We start from the raw sequence: 19,612 nt of genomic DNA, 5'->3' as shown, positions 1-19,612 counted from the left end.
AGATGACTGACAATTGTCTGAAAATTCTGTCAGAGATGATTGACAGTTGCCTGAAAGATCTGTCAGAGATGATTGACAGTTGCCCGACAGATCTGTCAGAGATGATTGACAGTTGCCCGACAGATCTGTCAGAGATGATTGACAGTTGCCCGACAGATCTGTCAGAGATGATTGACAGTTGCCCGACAGATCTGTCAGAGATGATTGACAGTTGCCCGACAGATCTGTCAGAGATGATTGACAGTTGCCTAACAGATCTGTCAGAGATGATTGACAGTTGCCCGACAGATCTGTCAGAGATGATTGACAGTTGCCTAACAGATCTGTCAGAGATGACAGACAGTTGCCTGACATATGGCTGAATTACAAGACGTTGAAGAATAATATCACTTATTTTCCAAGTCTACTTTAAGTTTAATACTTGATCTACACTGTTAAAAATTTGCCGTAAAAACCATAAGAATCCTGGAATAAATGTTGTTAGACATTTCCCGTATTAAAAAAGAATATATTGACCCAAAGGGGTGATATTGCGGTCACCAACACTTGAAGGATGATAATAAAGTAGGGTAAAAATTGCGGTTGCCTGTACTTTACTGAAATGCAGCTGAGAACAGTATATTTTTACGGAGAATTTTTACGGTTTTTTTAACAGTACAGATAAATGTTCTTGACTGGCGATAAGTTAACAGTCCCGATTATATCCCGACAGAGTCTGTAAGATACAACCCCTGTACCGTTTTATACAATGACAAGTCTATTTTACTGTAACCGCTTCATGGGGACTCCCTTAGGGTTATTAGAGAAATTTATCAACTATCATTTAGTTTTTTCCTAACAAACATTTTTCAAAGGAATTTCGTCACTTGCGAAAAGTGGCCAGGCATGATAACCATTAATAACAGTTGATGATTCATTGTGCTTCCAAGAGAAGAGGTACATAGAGTTTGGTTTTTTGCAAAAATATAAAAATAAAGGTATTAGAAAATTTAATTCTTCATCTTTAATGACGATTGTTAGTTTTCTAATCTATCACGTCGAAATTGGTACGTGTTAATATTTCTCTATTAAAAATTATTCATCCACATATAACACATCACGATTGGTCTTAAAATGTTTCATGGTAAGAGAAATTACCGAACATAGAAGTCAACAGACCAGCAGCCTTACAAGAAACCCAGTGGTTTTCCAATTGTAATAATACTTCTATTTGATTTGATTTGATACGGTGGAATTTACTGCAGAAACGTGGACTTTTACATGCACACAATCTTTAATCAAAAAACATTTACTCGCTTTGCAAACCCATTCCTATGAAAGGTATCCAGATCGTATTAATAACTCCGATAGCAAAGGCCTCTTATGATTTGCATTCATGAATTATCGAGAGAAAAGATAAAAAGTATAAAGCCAGACTGAAGTTATGATGTGTTCTTTACTACATGACTTGCTGAATTTTTGGGGATCAAGTTACAGTAATATTGATAGTTTTTGTAAACAGGATAAACTTTGACCTTGTCTTGAAAGTTACAGTAATATTTCTCAGATATTGTTTTCTTTTGTAAACAGGATCAATTTGAGCTTGTCTTGAAAGTTACAGTAATATTTCTCAGATATTGTTTTCTTTTGTAAACAGGATCAATTTGAGCTTGTCTTGCAAGTTACAGTAATATTTCTCAGAGATTATCTTATGTAAACAGGATGAATTTGACCTTGTCTGGCAAGTTACAGTAATATTTCTCAGAGGTTGCTGTCTTTTGTATACAGGGTCTATTTGAGCTTGTCTTGCAAGTTACCGTAATATTTCTCAAATATTCTTTTCTTTTGTAAACAGGATCAACTTGAGCTTGTCTTGCAAGTTACAGTAATATTTTTCAACAGATTTATCTTGTTTTACAAACAGGATTAATTTGAGGTTATCTTGCAAGTTACAGTAATATTTCTCATATAGTTTTCTTTTGTAAACAGGATCAACTTGACCTTGTCTGGCAAGTTACAGTAATATTTCAGAGATCATTGTCTTTTGTATACATGGTCAATTTGAGCTTGTCTTGCAAGTTACAGTAATATTTCTCAGAGATTTTCTTCTTATGTAAACAGGGTTAACTTGAGCTTGTCTTGAAAGTTACAGTAATATTTTTCAACAGATTTATCTTGTTTTACAAACAGGATTAATTTGAGGTTATCTTGCAAGTTACAGTAATATTTCTCATATAGTTTTCTTTTGTAAACAGGATCAACTTGACCTTGTCTGGCAAGTTACAGTAATATTTCAGAGATCATTGTCTTTTGTATACATGGTCAATTTGAGCTTGTCTTGCAAATTACAGTAATATTTCTCAGAGATTTTCTTTTGTAAACAGGATTAATTTGACCTTGTCTGGCAAGTTACATTAATATTTCTGATATTGTTTTCTTTTGTAAACAGGATCAACTTGTGCTTCTCTGGCAAGTTACAGTAATATTTCCCAGAGGTTGTTGTCTTTTGTAAACCGGGTCAATTTGAGCTTGTCTTGAAATGTACAGTAATATTTCTCAGATATTTTCTTCTTTTGTAAACAGGATCAACTTGAGCTTGTCTTGCAAGTTACAATAATATTTCTCAGAGATTTTCTTTTGTAAACAGGGTCAATTTAACCTTGTCTGGCAAGGTACAGGTAATATTTCTCAGATATTATCTTATGTAAACAGGATGAATTTGAGCTTGTCTGACAAGTTACAGTAATGTTTCCCATAGATTTATCTTCTTTTGTAAACAGGATCAACTTGACCTTGTCTGGCAAGTTACAGTAATATTTCTCAGAGATTTTCTTTTGTAAACAGAATCACTTCACTTAGTCTGGGGTTGTGAATCTCCATTTTCTTCAAATTCACTTTTGGCATTTTTTTCGCCAAATAATAACAACGAAATGTCTTTCTCTCTTCTTCCTGTTCCTTCTTGGATTAATTGAAAAGGGAGATTCTTATACAGCTTACTGACAACTCGTGTTCGACTTTTCCATTGTGATTTAGGGGAACAGGGCCATAAAATGAGTAATTTCTTCATAAGTTTCAGTTGATAAAAGTTTGAAAATACTAAAAGAATAAACTATGAAAATGCTGAAAGTTTGAAAATGCTAAAAGAATAAACTATGAAAATGCTAAAAGAATAAACTATGAAAATGCTAAAAGTTTGAAAATACTTAAAGAATAAACTATGAAAATGCTAAGTTTGAAAATGCTAATAAAAGTTTGAAAATGCTAATAAAGGTTTGAAAATGCTAACAGTTTGAAAATGCTAAAAATTTGAAAGTGCTAAAAAAAGTTTGAAAATGCTAAAAGATTAAAACTCCCAAAATGCTAAAAGTTTGAAAATGCTAAAAGAATAAAACTCCTAAAATCATAAAAGTTTGAACATTCTAAGAATAAAAAACTCTGAAAATACTAAAAGATTAAAAAAGAAAAAACTATAGAAAACACATCTGAACTTTGATGAGGAGGCCCCGAGAATTAAAATACAATGTTACTTTAATATCGAAGACAATGACAAAACATTGGCTTTAATCCTGACATTACGAATACTTGTAATTAAAGTCGATTTTTTTTTAAAGTTAAGCACAAAGTTCTGATTTGGCTAAACTAAGAATTTAAAAAGTGAATTGGTCGAAGGATGTGAAGGAAACCTCAGTCTGCGATACAATAGATAAGGAGAAGTTCCTATTTCGAAAAAAATAAGAGGAAATATGCGGTCCTATTTCAAAAAAAATAAGAGAGGAAATATGGAGTCCTATTTCGGAAAAAATGAGAGGAAACATGGGATCCTATTTCGAAAAAAAATAAGAGGGGAAATATGGGGTCCTATTTTGAAAGAAATAAGAGAGGAAATATGGGGGTCCTATTTCGAAAAAAAAAATGAGAGAGGGGAAATATGGGGTGTCCTATTTCGAAAAAAATAAGAGAGGAAATATGGGGTCCTATTTCGAAAAAAATGAGAGGAAATATGGGGTCCTATTTCGAAAAAAATGAGAGGAAATATGGGGTCCTATTTCGGAAAAAAAGGAAATATGGAGTCCTATTTTTGTTAGGAGAAGCTCGTGCGAGCCAAATACTCAAAAGACGATGGCTTATCAAAAGTAGTACAAAAAAAAAAAAAAAAAAAAAAAAAAAAAAACGGAAAAGGAACTTTTCTACTCCCATTGAGCAAAGAGAAAATAAAAATGGAAAAAGTATTAAAATGTGAGGATGCGACGGAAAATGGTTTCACATAGCTTTTATAACTTGAATGCATACTGTCCAGTGTGTGAAAAAAAAATAAAAGTTTGCTATTTATATCATTGTACATTTGAATGCATGTGGAGCTTATGGTGTATAATGTGAGTTTGAAGACGTACAGTATAAGTAAATATATAAATATATATATATATACTCTTAACGCTATATTGTGCTATATGATATTGTCATAGTTTCATGTTGGGCTCAGGCACATGCCATGCCTACAATGGAGGAACAGACAGCCCAATGCGTTTCAAGGGTTGTCATTTTTTATTTTGTGACGTTTTTACAAATGAATCCTCCAGAAGGCAGTGTGGCTTATGCCTTAGCTCAAGATGAGAAAACTCTCTCAATGGCATGACAAAAAACGCTGTCAACATGGTATATGTCCCTGTTTTGCATGGCTGGTAATGTTTATACAATTGGGGGAAGATATTTGGGTATGCTACCTTCAAATTTATATTCCCACTTTTATCTCGTGGAAAAATAGTGTTTAAGAAACGTGTAAGCTGTCTTAAGAATAATGTGGACCCTTCATTACATTGTGTGTTCAAAAACTGTTGTCTGGAGAGCTGTTCTGTCTGTTCTGTTCTCTGGAGAGCCGTCTGTCTGTTCTGTTCTCTGGAGAGCTGTTCTGTGCTCATACTGATTTACGAAAGGTTTTATATAACAAAATATGGTGATATTAACAAAATGATTCTCTTATGTTCATTGTTGTTACTGGTATATTTTTAGTTGTAACTAAGTAGTTTGTAATGATGATGAAGACTTAACTGTTCGATTGATTGATTTTAAGGTTTTCTGGCATCTTGACATCTAAGGTCATTGACGCCGAAAAGGTAATTAATAATCATCAGCACAAAGAATGACTATTTTTTTTCCATATTCATTTACTGTATTTAGAAAGGGTATTGTACTCGATTTAAACATGAATTTACTCTAAGCAATTGTTTCTATACACACAGTGACATGTACTGTACACAAGGTAGTTTCTGTATCCAAATAGTTAAAGCATAACACTGAAACACCTAAATCAATTTAAAATTTATATTCGAAAGTGACACTTGTTGATCACTTTAAAGATCACAGGGTTTTGTTTCAGTGTTAAGTTTCCCTTCTGAAAGGCTTTAAATATATCAGTTTTGTTTCAGTGTTAAGTTTCCCTTCTGAAAGGCTTTAAATATGTCAGAGTTTTGTTTCAGTGTTAAGTTCCCCTTCTGAAAGGCTTTAAATATATCAGAGTTTTGTTTCAGTGTTATGTTTCCCTTCTGAAAGGCTTTAAATATATCAGAGTTTTGTTTCAGTGATAAATTTCCCTTCTGAAAGGTTTTAAATACATCAGAGTTTTGTTTCAGTGTTATGTTTCCCTTCTGAAAGGCTTTAAATATATCAGAGTTTTGTTTCAGTGTTAAGTTTTCCTTCTGAAAGGCTTTAAATATATCAGAGTTTTGTTTCAGTGTTAAATTTCCCTTCTGAAAGGCTTTAAATATATCAGAGTTTTGTTTCAGTGTTAAGTTTCCCTTCTGAAAGGCTTTAAATATATCAGAGTTTTGTTTCAGTGTTAAGTTACCCTTCTGAAAGGCTTTAAATATATCAGTTTTGTTTCAGTGTTAAGTTTCCCTTCTGAAAGGCTTTAAATATGTCAGAGTTTTGTTTCAGTGTTATGTTTCACTTCTGAAATGCTTTAAATATATCAGTTTTGTTTCAGTGTTAAGTTTCCCTTCTGAAAGGCTTTAAATATATCAGAGTTTTGTTTCAGTGTTATTTCTCCTTCTGAAAGGCTTTAAATATATCAGAGTTTTGTTTCAGTGTTAAGTTTCCCTTCTGAAAGGCTTTAAATATGTCAGAGTTTTGTTTCAGTGTTAAGTTCCCCTTCTGAAAGGCTTTAAATATATCAGAGTTTTGTTTCAGTGTTATGTTTCCCTTCTGAAAGGCTTTAAATATATCAGAGTTTTGTTTCAGTGTTAAGTTTCCCTTCTGAAAGGCTTTAAATATATCAGGGTTTTGTTTCAGTGTTAAGTTTCCCTTCTGAAAGGCTTTAAATATATCAGTTTTGTTTCAGTGCTAAGTTTCCCTTCTAAAAGGCTTTAAATATATCAGAGTTTTGTTTCAGTGTTAAGTTTCCCTTCTGAAAGGCTTTAAATATATCAGAGTTTTGTTTCAGTGTTATGTTTCCCTTCTGAAAGGCTTTAAATACATCAGAGTTTTGTTTCAGGGTTATGTTTCCCTTCTGAAAGGCTTTAAATACATCAGAGTTTTGTTTCAGGGTTATGTTTCCCTTCTGAAAGGCTTTAAATACATCAGAGTTTTGTTTGTGTTATGTTTCCCTTCTAAAAGGCTTTAAATATATCAGAGTTTTGTTTCAGTGTTATGTTTCCCTTCTGAAAGGCTTTAAATATATCAGAGTTTTGTTTCAGTGTTATGTTTCCCTTCTGAAAGGCTTTAAATACATCAGAGTTTTGTTTCAGGGTTATGTTTCCCTTCTGAAAGGCTTTAAATATATCAGAGTTTTGTTTCAGTGATAAATTTCCCTTCTGAGAGGCTTTAAATACATCAGAGTTTTGTTTCAGTGTTATGTTTCCCTTCTGAAAGGCTTTAAATATATCAGAGTTTTGTTTCAGTGTTATGTTTCCCTTCTGAAAGGCTTTAAATACATCAGAGTTTTGTTTCAGTGTTATGTTTCCCTTCTGAAAGGCTTTAAATATATCAGAGTTTTGTTTCAGGGTTATGTTTCCCTTCTGAAAGGCTTTAAATATATCAGAGTTTTGTTTCAGTGTTATGTTTCCCTTCTGAAAGGCTTTAAATATATCAGAGTTTTGTTTCAGTGATAAATTTCCCTTCTGAAAGGCTTTAAATATATCAGAGTTTTGTTTCAGTGTTATGTTTCCCTTCTGAAAGGCTTTAAATATATCAGAGTTTTGTTTCAGTGATAAATTTCCCTTCTGAAAGGCTTTAAATATATCAGAGTTTTGTTTCAGTGTTATGTTTCCCTTCTGAAAGGCTTTAAATATATCAGAGTTTTGTTTCAGTGTTAAGTTTTCCTTCTGAAAGGCTTTAAATATATCAGAGTTTTGTTTCAGTGATAAATTTCCCTTCTGAAAGGCTTTAAATATATCAGAGTTTTGTTTCAGTGTTATGTTTCCCTTCTGAAAGGCTTTAAATATATCAGAGTTTTGTTTCAGTGTTATGTTTCCCTTCTGAAAGGCTTTAAATACATCAGAGTTTTGTTTCAGGGTTATGTTTCCCTTCTGAAAGGCTTTAAATACATCAGAGTTTTGTTTGTGTTATGTTTCCCTTCTAAAAGGCTTTAAATATATCAGAGTTTTGTTTCAGTGTTATGTTTCCCTTCTGAAAGGCTTTAAATATATCAGAGTTTTGTTTCAGTGTTAAGTTACCCTTCTGAAAGGCTTTAAATACATCAGAGTTTTGTTTCAGTGTTATGTTTCCCTTCTGAAAGGCTTTAAATACATCAGAGTTTTGTTTGTGTTATGTTTCCCTTCTAAAAGGCTTTAAATATATCAGAGTTTTGTTTCAGTGTTATGTTTCCCTTCTGAAAGGCTTTAAATATATCAGAGTTTTGTTTGTGTTATGTTTCCCTTCTAAAAGGCTTTAAATATATCAGAGTTTTGTTTGTGTTATGTTTCCCTTCTAAAAGGCTTTAAATATATCAGAGTTTTGTTTCAGTGTTATGTTTCCCTTCTGAAAGGCTTTAAATACATCAGAGTTTTGTTTCAGTGTTATGTTTCCCTTCTGAAAGGCTTTAAATACATCAGAGTTTTGTTTGTGTTATGTTTCCCTTCTAAAAGGCTTTAAATACATCAGAGTTTTGTTTCAGTGTTATGTTTCCCTTCTGAAAGGCTTTAAATATATCAGAGTTTTGTTTCAGTGTTATGTTTCCCTTCTGAAAGGCTTTAAATACATCAGAGTTTTGTTTCAGGGTTATGTTTCCCTTCTGAAAGGCTTTAAATACATCAGAGTTTTGTTTCAGGGTTATGTTTCCCTTCTGAAAGGCTTTAAATATATCAGAGTTTTGTTTCAGTGTTATGTTTCCCTTCTGAAAGGCTTTAAATACATCAGAGTTTTGTTTCAGGGTTATGTTTCCCTTCTGAAAGGCTTTAAATACATCAGAGTTTTGTTTCAGGGTTATGTTTCCCTTCTGAAAGGCTTTAAATACATCAGAGTTTTGTTTCAGGGTTATGTTTCCCTTCTGAAAGGCTTTAAATATATCAGAGTTTTGTTTCAGTGTTATGTTTCCCTTCTGAAAGGCTTTAAATACATCAGAGTTTTGTTTCAGTGTTATGTTTCCCTTCTGAAAGGCTTTAAATACATCAGAGTTTTGTTTCAGGGTTATGTTTCCCTTCTGAAAGGCTTTAAATACATCAGAGTTTTGTTTCAGGGTTATGTTTCCCTTCTGAAAGGCTTTAAATATATCAGAGTTTTGTTTCAGTGTTATGTTTCCCTTCTGAAAGGCTTTAAATATATCAGAGTTTTGTTTCAGTGTTATGTTTCCCTTCTGAAAGGCTTTAAATACATCAGAGTTTTGTTTCAGGGTTATGTTTCCCTTCTGAAAGGCTTTAAATATATCAGAGTTTTGTTTCAGGGTTATGTTTCCCTTCTGAAAGGCTTTAAATACATCAGAGTTTTGTTTCAGGGTTATGTTTCCCTTCTGAAAGGCTTTAAATACATCAGAGTTTTGTTTCAGGGTTATGTTTCCCTTCTGAAAGGCTTTAAATATATCAGAGTTTTGTTTCAGTGTTATGTTTCCCTTCTGAAAGGCTTTAAATACATCAGAGTTTTGTTTCAGGGTTATGTTTCCCTTCTGAAAGGCTTTAAATACATCAGAGTTTTGTTTCAGGGTTATGTTTCCCTTCTGAAAGGCTTTAAAATGTTAAGTTTCCCTTCTGAAAGGCTTTAAATATATCAGAGTTTTGTTTCAGTGTTAAGTTTCCCTTCTGAAAGGCTTTAAATATATCAGAGTTTTGTTTCAGTGTTAAGTTTCCCTACTGAAAGGCCACGTTGATTCTTAAGACAGTTGGAACAGAATTTGTATGTAACCAGGTTAACAAAAAATAAAAAAAAACATCTCGATTGCTGATATTGTTGCATATTTATATACTGTACACTGTTTAATATATAAATATTATATATATATCAGAGTCTGCCGTGCAGGTTCTAATAGAATGTTTATCTGATTTTAAATGATATTTTTGTATGCTCTTTGCATTCACACAAGTGGAAATAATAAAGAAGAGAAACTTTATCTCAATTCGTTCATTAAATCTTGCAAAAAATATACATTATTTGCACCTTGTAGCAGTTTACTATTTATACTAAGGATCAACCAAAAAAAGAATATACTAGTTCTAAGAGGCTTGTCTTGCAGCAACGTCTTAAGTGGACTTTACACGGTCGAATGGTTCGTCGAACCCGGTTGTCGAACCCGCTAGTCAAACGTATCGCGAAGAGGTTGAGTCAGTCACAAAGGCTTCAGGTTTGTGGACAATGAATCCCACCCACCAAAGTTAGGCGAGAACAGACTTTCTTCGAGCCGTTTGACAAATGTGTTCGACAACCAAATAGGATATCTGGTTGTCGAACACGTTCGAACATCACTTCAAACATCACTTCAAACACTTGTCTGACGAACGGTTCGACCGTGTAAACCCGCCTTTAGTATTTTATCATTGCAATCTAAGTAAGCATGATGCTATTGTGGGAACAAAACACCTTTTTGGGCTATTATTTTTCTGTGAATGCACTACGATGGATAACTTGTCTACTTTCTGTGAAAACCTAACAGGGTTTTCTGATGAGGGATTATGAGATTTCCCGTCATTATCATAATGATCTTTCCGTAAATTTTGTTTTCTGTAAGCATTTTAAATGTTATAGATTCATTCTGAGCAATGATTTTCCTGTAATTTTATTCTGGAAACATTTTAAACATTACAGATGCATTTTGAGTTCTGATCTTCCTGTAATATCAGTCTTCTGGATACGTTTTCAACGTTCCAGATGCATTTCGTGCAATATTATTTCTGTAATTTTAGTCATCTGGAAAAGTTTTACACATTAAATCTGCTAATCCATCTTGACTTCTCGGTGAATGGATTTTTTTTTCGAGGCTGCGACCTCTCTGGATTTCATATCTTCCTTGTTTCTGTCTGTCAAATTATTTTTTCTGGACTTTGTGAAAATATTAATGGGGAAAATTAATATTTTCTTTGTGAAAACGTTAATGGGGAATATCTAACATTTTCTTTGTGAAAACATTAATGGGGAATATCTAACATTTTCTTTGTGAAAACATTTATAGGGGAAATTACATTTTCTTTGTGAAAACATTTATGGGGGATATCTAACATTTTCTTTGTGAAAACAATAATGGGGAATATCTAACATTTTCTTTGTGGAACAGGAAATATAACATTTTCTTTGTGAAAACATTACTGGGGAAAATTAACATTTTCTTTGAAAAAACATTAATGAGGGAAATTAACATTTTCATTGCGAAAACATTAATGACCATTATCTTTTTAAAAACAATGGGGGAAATCTAACAGTTTCTTTGTAAAATTATTAATGAGGAAAATTAAAATTTTCTTTGTGAAAACATTATTGGGGGAAATTAACATTCTTTGTGAAGACATTGAGGGAAATCTAACATTATCTTTGTGAAAACATAAATGGGGGAAATCTAACATTTTATTTGTGAAATCATTAATGGGAGAAAAATAAACTTTTTCATTTTGAAAACATTAATGGGGAAAATCTAACAATTTCTTCGTAAAAACATTAATGGGGCAAATTTAAATTTTCTTTGTGAAAACATTAATGGGGGAATTTAACATTTTCTTTGTGAAAACATTAATGGGGAAATCTAACATTTTCTTTGTGAAAACATTAATGGGGCAAATTAAAATTTTCTTTGTGAAAACATTAATGAGGGAAATCTAACATTCTCTTTGTGAAAACAATGGGAAAATTCACATTTTCACTGAAATCATTAAAAGGGAGAAATTAACATTTTCTTTGTGAAAACAATGGGGGAAAATTCACATTTTCATTGTGAAAACATTATGGGGGGAAAAATAAAATTTTCTTTGTGAAATCATTAAAAGGGGGAAAATTAACATTTTCTTTGTGAAAACGACGGGGAAAATTCACATTTTCACTGTTAAAACTTTAATGGGGGGAAATTAACATTCTCTTTGTGAAAACAATGGGAAAATTCACATTTCCATAGTGAAAACATTAATGGGGGGAAAATTAACATTTTCTGTGAGAACAATAGGGCAAAATTACATTTTCATTGTGAAATCATTAATGGGGGACACCTAACATTTACTTCTACGAAAGCTCTATGGGTTTTCTAATCTTTTTTCTATGAAAAAAATGCCAAGTTTAAACTCTCCTCAGCCCTTGATTGCTAAAGCTTCTCCTTCTCCTTCTTTCTTCTGCTTAAGAAAGAAGCGAATCTCTAGATTCAGGCAACTATTTTTTTATAACGTTTATAACGTTTTAAGTTTATAAAACAGCTGCTTTTTGTTCCGTAGGTCCAGATGTGTAGAGCGGCTTTGGCGTCATGATACGCAAGTTTTGAACTATACAGTGGAATCAATGGTCAGGTTAATGATGCGTATTTGCGTAATCTCTCTCTCTCTCTCTCTCTCTCTCTCTCTCTCTCTCTCTCTCTCTCTCTCTCTCTCTAGTATTTAAGGGACTTTGCCGAGAAGAAAATTCTCTCTCTCTCTCTCTTAGTATTTAAGGGACTTTGCCGAGAAGAAAATTCTCTCTCTCTCTCTCTCTCTCTCTCTCTCTCTCTCTCTCTCTCTCTCTCTCTCTCTCTCTCTCTCTCTCTCTCTCTCTCTCTAGTATCTAAGTGAATTTGCCCAGAAGATACTTTGGCTGGCCAAATGTATCGACTTAGCCATTTCCCTTTTTCCATATACAGCATGTCCGTCTAACAACTCTTCTCTCTAACGTAACCACTCCAGTAATATTCCAATTCCTGACTTGTTATACCATTTTTTTCGAATTCCTACTCTATGGTCTAAGATATGAAGGAAATTTGATTGACAGAATTAATGATAGGTTTTCAAAGAAATTTATTTTCCTCTTAAGGGAATTAAAATAAATTTGAGCTAAGATTGTAGGCCAGAACACTGAATACCAAGATTGTAGGCCAGAACACTGAATACCGTGAATTGGATAAATAATTCAGATGAAAATACCCTACCCCCCCTAAAAAAATTAAAATTTGGAAAATGATATACAAATCTAAAATTGTTTAGGGTTATGATGGCCTATGCGGTAACGTCCCCGACTGGTGCTCGCCAGATTGGGGTTCGAGTCCTGCTCAAACTCTTTAGTTCCTTTGGTCGCTGCAATCTCACAATAATTTGGAAAATATGCAAATCTAAAATTGTTTAGGGTTCTGATGGCCTATGCGGTAACGTCCCCGACTACTGCTCGCCAGATTGGGGGTTCGAGTCCTGCTCAAACTCGTTAGTTCCTTTGGTCGCTGCAATCTCACAATCCTTATGGGCTAAGGATGTGGGGGGGGGTTAGGGGAGCCTATAGATCTATCAGCTGAGGCATCGACAGCCATTGTCTGGCCCTCTTCGGCTCTAGCTTTGCGTGGAGAGGGAGCTTGGGCACCGATCATATATGTATATATATATGGTCAGTCTCTAGGGCATTGTCCTGCTTGATAGGGCAATGTCGCTGTCCCTTGTTTCTGCCTTTAAACACATCATTCGAAAATTGGTTTATGAAAGATAATTTGGCGCTGCAATTGCATAGGTCAACCGTAGGATTTTGCCCATGACACTGGCGCCAGGGGAAAATAAATAAACTGCTTATTACAAAGAGTGAAAATTATTATTTCAACATAAAACAAAACTTAGAATATTTTCTACGATTCAGGTCGAGATTTTATAAAAATGCATCGCTGGAAACGATGACCGATTGTTATTATTTGTTTATTGTTTACGATTAGTGTTTACCTATCTCCAAATCACATCCTATTTCCTGTTTGCGTCAACCTATCCCGACCAATATTTGCGTCAACCTATCGCAACCAATATTTGCGTAACCTATCGCGACCAATATTTGCGTCAACCTATCGCGACCAATATTTGCGTCAACTTATCGCGACCAATATTTGCGTCAACCTATCGCGACCATGATTTCCCTGTATGCAAAGCTCTATGTCTTCGCTTGAGTATTATAGATGTCAAATTTAATATACGAAAAAAAGGCTCGTCCTGAGGCCATATGTAAAGAGATACGGACCCTGTGAGCACATTTACTCAAACGTAAGTATACATAAGTATATGCTTGTGTCACTATATACAAATGTGTGTATATGTATACTTGAGGAGTGACCTCAGCCACTGTCCAACAAAAGGTCAGGTCAACAAAAAGGTCAAGAAATTCTCGTGTTAATCACGTGACTAAGTTTTATCTAGAAATCAAAATTCGAAAAACAGGCTGACCAGAGGAGTGACCTCAGCCACTGTCCAAAAAAAGGTCAGGTCAACAAAAAGGTCAAGAAATTCTCGTGTTAATCACATGACTAAGTTTTATCTAGAAATCATAACTCGAAAAACAGGCTGACCATAGGAGTGACCTCGCCACTGTCCAACAAAAGGTCAGGTCAACAAAAAGGTCCAGAAATTCTCGTGTTAATCACGTGACTAAGTTTTATCTAGAAATCATAACTCGAAAATCAGGCTGACCAGAGGAGTGACCTCAGCCACTGTCCAACAAAAGGCCAGGTCAACGAAAGGTCAGGTCAACAAAGAGGTTAAGAAATTTTCGTGTTAATCACGTGTCTAAGTTTTATCTAGAAATCAAAACTCGAAAAACAGGCTGACCATATTGTAAATAAATTAATATATGCATAAGTCAACCGGATATATGAAAAAAATGACGAAGCCAACTTCACATAGAAAAAAAAAATTTTGATTTTTATTTTTTTTGCTTTTTTTTATTTTGAAAAAAAAAATAAAAATGCGCGCTGCCTATCGCTTCCTCGCCTTACAGTAGATAAAGATCACATTGATTAATGTGTGACTTCTTTGAGTGTCTTCTGTGACCACTGAAATACGCTTATGATCACGACTGTTGTGCTGATCATTATATAAACTCTATTATAAAACTCCCTTTATATCCATCCCTGTCTACAATGATGTACTGATTCTCTCATCATCGTCATTATTATTATTAGCATTCAATTGTCATTCCTCTTCTCATTCCTCCTCCTCCTCTTCTTCTAATTCTTCCCTTTTCTCTTATTACCTTATACTATTAGATCTTAAGAAGACTGGTAATATTTCGGTAGAGCCCCACCCGGCGCTATAACATTGGCGCTTGGTGTTTTTCGTTTTTTCACGAGCGAAGCGAGCGCACGGCGAAGCAAAAGACCATTAGATTTCGGTAATATTTCGATAGCGGCTAATGGTTCTCGCTTCGCTCACTTAAAAAAAGAGAAAAACACCAATCTATGTACTACTGGCAAGCGATAATGGCGCTAGGTGGGACTCTACCGAAGTATTACCAAAAGACTTCTCTACACGAGGAGACCTTGTGACTGGAAGATCTCTTGTCAGTACAGTCAGCATGTCAAAGCCATTTTTGGGTGTTTTGCAAAGTTAATTCACATTTCATTCGGCTTTTGTGTAATGGATACGAATGAACTTGATTTGGACCAATGTTTTAAAGTTTTAAAAGTCGTTATAAAGACAAACTCTGTGAAGGGGCTTACCTCCAAGAGAAAACGAAGACGGTATTCTTGCTTGCAGATCTGCTCTGAAGCGTGTTACGTCCCAGTGTTCTGGGTGAGCTGGGTTTATTTCCTTCCAAGTTACAAAATTTGCAAACAGTAAAATCTTCATTACTTTAAATATTCAAGGCCAACCAGCTGTTACTGTTTGTGTACCTGTAAATGAAATTAAAAAAGATTTAAAATTGATTTATTATTATAGTATTTGTCTTTGTACAGAGAAAAATCAAAGCAAAACAGAAATATGTAAAGTATTTAAAATCTCGTGTTTTTAATCTTGTAGGCCAACCAAGTGTTTACTGCTTGAGTGCCTGTAAATGAAATTAAAAAAGATGTAAAGTTCATTTATCAATTATACTAATACTTGTCTTTGTACAGAGAAAAATCAATGTAAACCAAAAATACGTTAAATATTTAAAATAACCAGCTATGAAAAGACTGTTTTCCAATGCAAGGGTCTGTTCTGTATCTATAAACTTGATTATATACTTTTATTTCCATGCGAATCTGCATCAAGATTTCTATGTATAATTTATCTTTGATTCCCAATAGTGCTGTGGCTTCTCTGTTATATAGAATACCAATTTTAGCTACTTAATATACGAGATATCTTTTTAAATATTGGGATAGTATAACCATGGTTGAATATGCTATTTCTTATTACACATTTTTACTATTTTTATAAGTAGTTTGTACCTTCTGCTCTGTCAGACCAGTCGAACGTCAACCCAAAGTGTCCTGTACTTTTGTCATTAGGTTTTTCCAGTATTTTTTCCCAAAAAAAAGTAATTTTGGATAAAAGATAGTCGAGGGTCATGTTCTTTTGTCATTAGAGTTTTCTAGTATTTTTTCCAAAAAAATAATTTTTGATAAAGGATAAAAAATCAAAGGAATTAATATGCAAAACGTTTATACCAATCCTACTGCCACTTCGTGTAGAAAATTTCAGTTACATGTATTATCTTAATCAACATTGATAACTGAATGTTTTTAGCACTAACATTCCCAACGAACATGACTGAACATTATCGTATCATAGCGATATTATTAATAACTATAAAACAGTTAAATTAACCTTACTTTCATCAAAGTGGAATATTAAATGTATCTTTAGAAGCATAAAGATTTTAATAACTATAAAACCGTTAAATTAACCTTACTTTCATCAAAGTGGAATTCTAAATGTATCTGCAGAAGCGTAAAGTCCTTAATAACTATAAAACAGTTAAATTAACCTTACATTTATCAAAATGGAATTCTAAATGTATCTGCAGAAGTATACAGACCTTATTAACAATAAAACAGTTAAATTAACCTTACATTTATCAAAATGGAATTCTAAATGTATCTGCAGAAGTATACAGACCTTATTAACAATAAAACAGTTAAATTAACCTTACATTTATCAAAATGGAATTCTAAATGTATCTGCAGAAGTATATAGACCTTATTAACAATAAAACAGTTAAATTAACCTTACATTTATCAAAATGGAATTCTAAATGTATCTGCAGAAGTATACAGACCTTATTAACAATAAAACAGTTAAATTAACCTTACATTTATCAAAATGGAATTCTAAATGTATCTGCAGAAGTATACAGACCTTATTAACAATAAAACAGTTAAATTAACCTTACATTTATCAAAATGGAATTCTAAATGTATCTGCAGAAGTATACAGACCTTATTAACAATAAAACAGTTAAATTAACCTTACATTTATCAAAATGGAATTCTAAATGTATCTGCAGAAGTATATAGACCTTATTAACAATAAAACAGTTAAATTAACCTTACATTTATCAAAATGGAATTCTGAATGTATCTGCAGAAGTATACAGACCTATAAAACAGTAAAATTAACCTTACATTTGTCAAAATGAAATATTAAATCTGCAGACAGCTTTCTCATTGCACGTAGAAACCGGGGCGGAAGATTGACACCAAAATACCACTGGTCTGACAGAGTAGACAGACGTCTATTGTAAACAAAATAAAATTTATACACGGTGAAATCTTTAATATTTAAAAACACATTACTGTCACTTTTTATACTGCCAATTTTTGCCACTTTATTACAGCCAACCCCCCCCCCCCCCCCCTCCCGGACCCCGTCAATTTTTGGACATTTCAGTACACTTTGTAGTGCTCTTTGTTGACAGGAGAACAATGTGTGCTTTATTGACTGTACAAATCCCATGGATGCACAAAAATGTGTCATTTTTCGTGCACTCCCGTGTTTCTCAGAGAATAATAAATTAGGTCTGGGTGACCTCTGTAAATAGCTGAGTTTTATTTCATCCTTTTTTTATCTTTCATTGGGAAATATCTTTACTACAATGAATGAATGAATGATTTGAAGTTCTCTGGCATCCTGACATCGAAGGTCATTGACGCCGATATCGTTTGTTTTAAATAAAGATTAAAAGAATATTCAATTAAAGCCAGAAAATTAAATATGTTATAAAAGTTAAATAGCATTAAGAAGACCCGCTTCTGATATAAATTTAAAAACGCCACTACCATTGTACGACACATCATGTCCAAGGATCTTGGCAAGGTATCCTCTATGGATTTAGTCAGTCCAGGCCCTTTGCGTCAATAGCCGTAGGAGATGATGATGATAGGAAATACACATTTATAATCTTCCAATCTATAACATATACATCATGAATAATATTTTCCCAGAGAATAATACATTAGGTCTGGGTGACCTCTGTAAATAGCCGAGTTTTATTTCAACTTTTTTTTTTTTCATCTTTTATTAGGAAATCATCTTACTGGAATTAGTATGGACCGGCAGGGGTCACTTGCCTTAGTTAGATAGGCACAAGGAACTGGATATCCTTTGATGTATCTAGCCAATGAATCCTCTATGGATTTAGTCAGTCTATGAGTTCCTTTGCGTCAATAGGCGTAGGGGGAGATGATGATGATTAGGAAATACACATTGACAATCTTTCAATTCATAACATATACTTCATAGTATATTTACATGAATACTGTTTTTACTGTACAGATACTGTATTTACAATTGCAATTTTTACTATTTATCCAAATATGCTTTTGAATAAAAAAATAAAACGACTCGAATATTTTTTTTAAATAGATGTTTTAAATCCTTTTTCATTTACATTAATGCAGTGCTTTGATATGGTAGATTTGACAAAAAAAAAAAATATATATATATATATATATATATATATATATATATATATATATATATATATATATATATATATATATATATATATATATATACGGTGCGAAATGCTGAATGCCTTGGAATGCATACGATAAAATGAAATAGGAAAGGTCCTGTAGAGAGTAGGGTTCCCCTGCAGTATAGGACCAGAAAAGCAGTCCTTAAAGTAAGGTAGAAGTAGTTTTAGCAATTATCTATGTAGATGTAGAGCCCTTGGGCTTATAGCATCCTGCTTTTCCAATTAGGGTTGTAGCTTATCTAGTAGTAGTAGTAGTAGTAGTAGTAGTAGTAGTATCATCTATAGATCTATCGAAAATCATCAAAATGATGAAAAAATACAAAACCGGAAAAGGTTTAAAGTCCGTTCATGAATGGCAGAGGCAAGGGCCAGTGACAATGACCTAGCAAGCAGGACAATGCCCTAGAGACTGGCAATATATAGCCTACATAGGATCACTGTCCAAGGACGCCTCTCCACCCAAGCTAAGATCAAGGCGGGCCAGGCAATGGCTGGCGATGACTCAGCAGGTAGACTTATAGGCTTTAAAAGGTCAACAATTTCTCATCATTTAATAAATGGAGTGGGCTTTCTTTGGGCAAAAATAACTGTAGAATAAGAATAAGTAGTGTACGCAACCCGTCAAAAATAACTGCTAAACATTTACATAGATATGCAAGCACACGCATCCACATCTCACCAGGGTATGGCTACTCCCTCTCCACCCTACCCAAGGGACGGAGAGAGCTGAGCGTGACCAAAAAGATATTGCGGTGGCCTGTGGGTAGCGTCCTTGCCTGGTGATCGCCAGACTGGGCTTCGAGTCCCGCTCAAACTCGTTGGTTCCTTTGGTCGCTGCAGCCTCACCATCGTTGTGAGCTAAAGGATGGACCTTTGATGATCTATGTTCTGGGTTAAGGAATGAACCCCGAAGGCCACGAAAGGTCAAAATGTCGGTTTAAAGGTTTAAAGGCCACTCATGAATGGCAGAGGCAAGGGACAGTGACATTGCCCTATCAAACAGGACAATGCCCTAGAGACTGATCATATATACACACATGATCAGCGCCCAAGCCTCCCCTCCATCCAAGCTAGGATCAAGGGGGCGCCTGGCAATGGCCGTTGATGACTCAACAGATAGACCTATAGGCTACCCCAAAACCCCCAATCCTTAGCTCACAAGGATGGTGAGGTTGCAGACACTAATGGCACTATTGAGACTGAGCGGGACTCGAACCCCCGACTGGCAACACCAGGCAGAGATGTTACCAATCAGGCCACAACTACGTTACGTAGACACAGCAAACAAAAGGCAGAGATGTTACCAATCAGGCCACAACTACGTTACGTAGACACAGCAAACAAA

The 19,612-nt window shown here is 34.1% G+C and overlaps 1 long non-coding RNA gene across 1 annotated transcript in view; it reads right to left on the bottom strand.

Annotated features, from left to right (window-relative positions):
* The window catches only part of LOC137648926 (uncharacterized), a 280,587-nt gene that overhangs the window by 197,123 nt on the left and 63,852 nt on the right, over positions 1-19,612 (bottom strand). Inside the window, exon 2 of the long non-coding RNA XR_011045754.1 lies at positions 15,023-15,196. This is a non-coding gene — a long non-coding RNA (uncharacterized lncRNA). The remainder of the gene's footprint in view (positions 1-15,022; positions 15,197-19,612) is intronic.

Source organism: Palaemon carinicauda, chromosome 10 (assembly GCF_036898095.1).
Source record: "Palaemon carinicauda isolate YSFRI2023 chromosome 10, ASM3689809v2, whole genome shotgun sequence".
NCBI classification, from domain to species: domain Eukaryota; kingdom Metazoa; phylum Arthropoda; class Malacostraca; order Decapoda; family Palaemonidae; genus Palaemon; species Palaemon carinicauda.
This window is presented reverse-complemented; position numbering and strand designations above follow the sequence as displayed.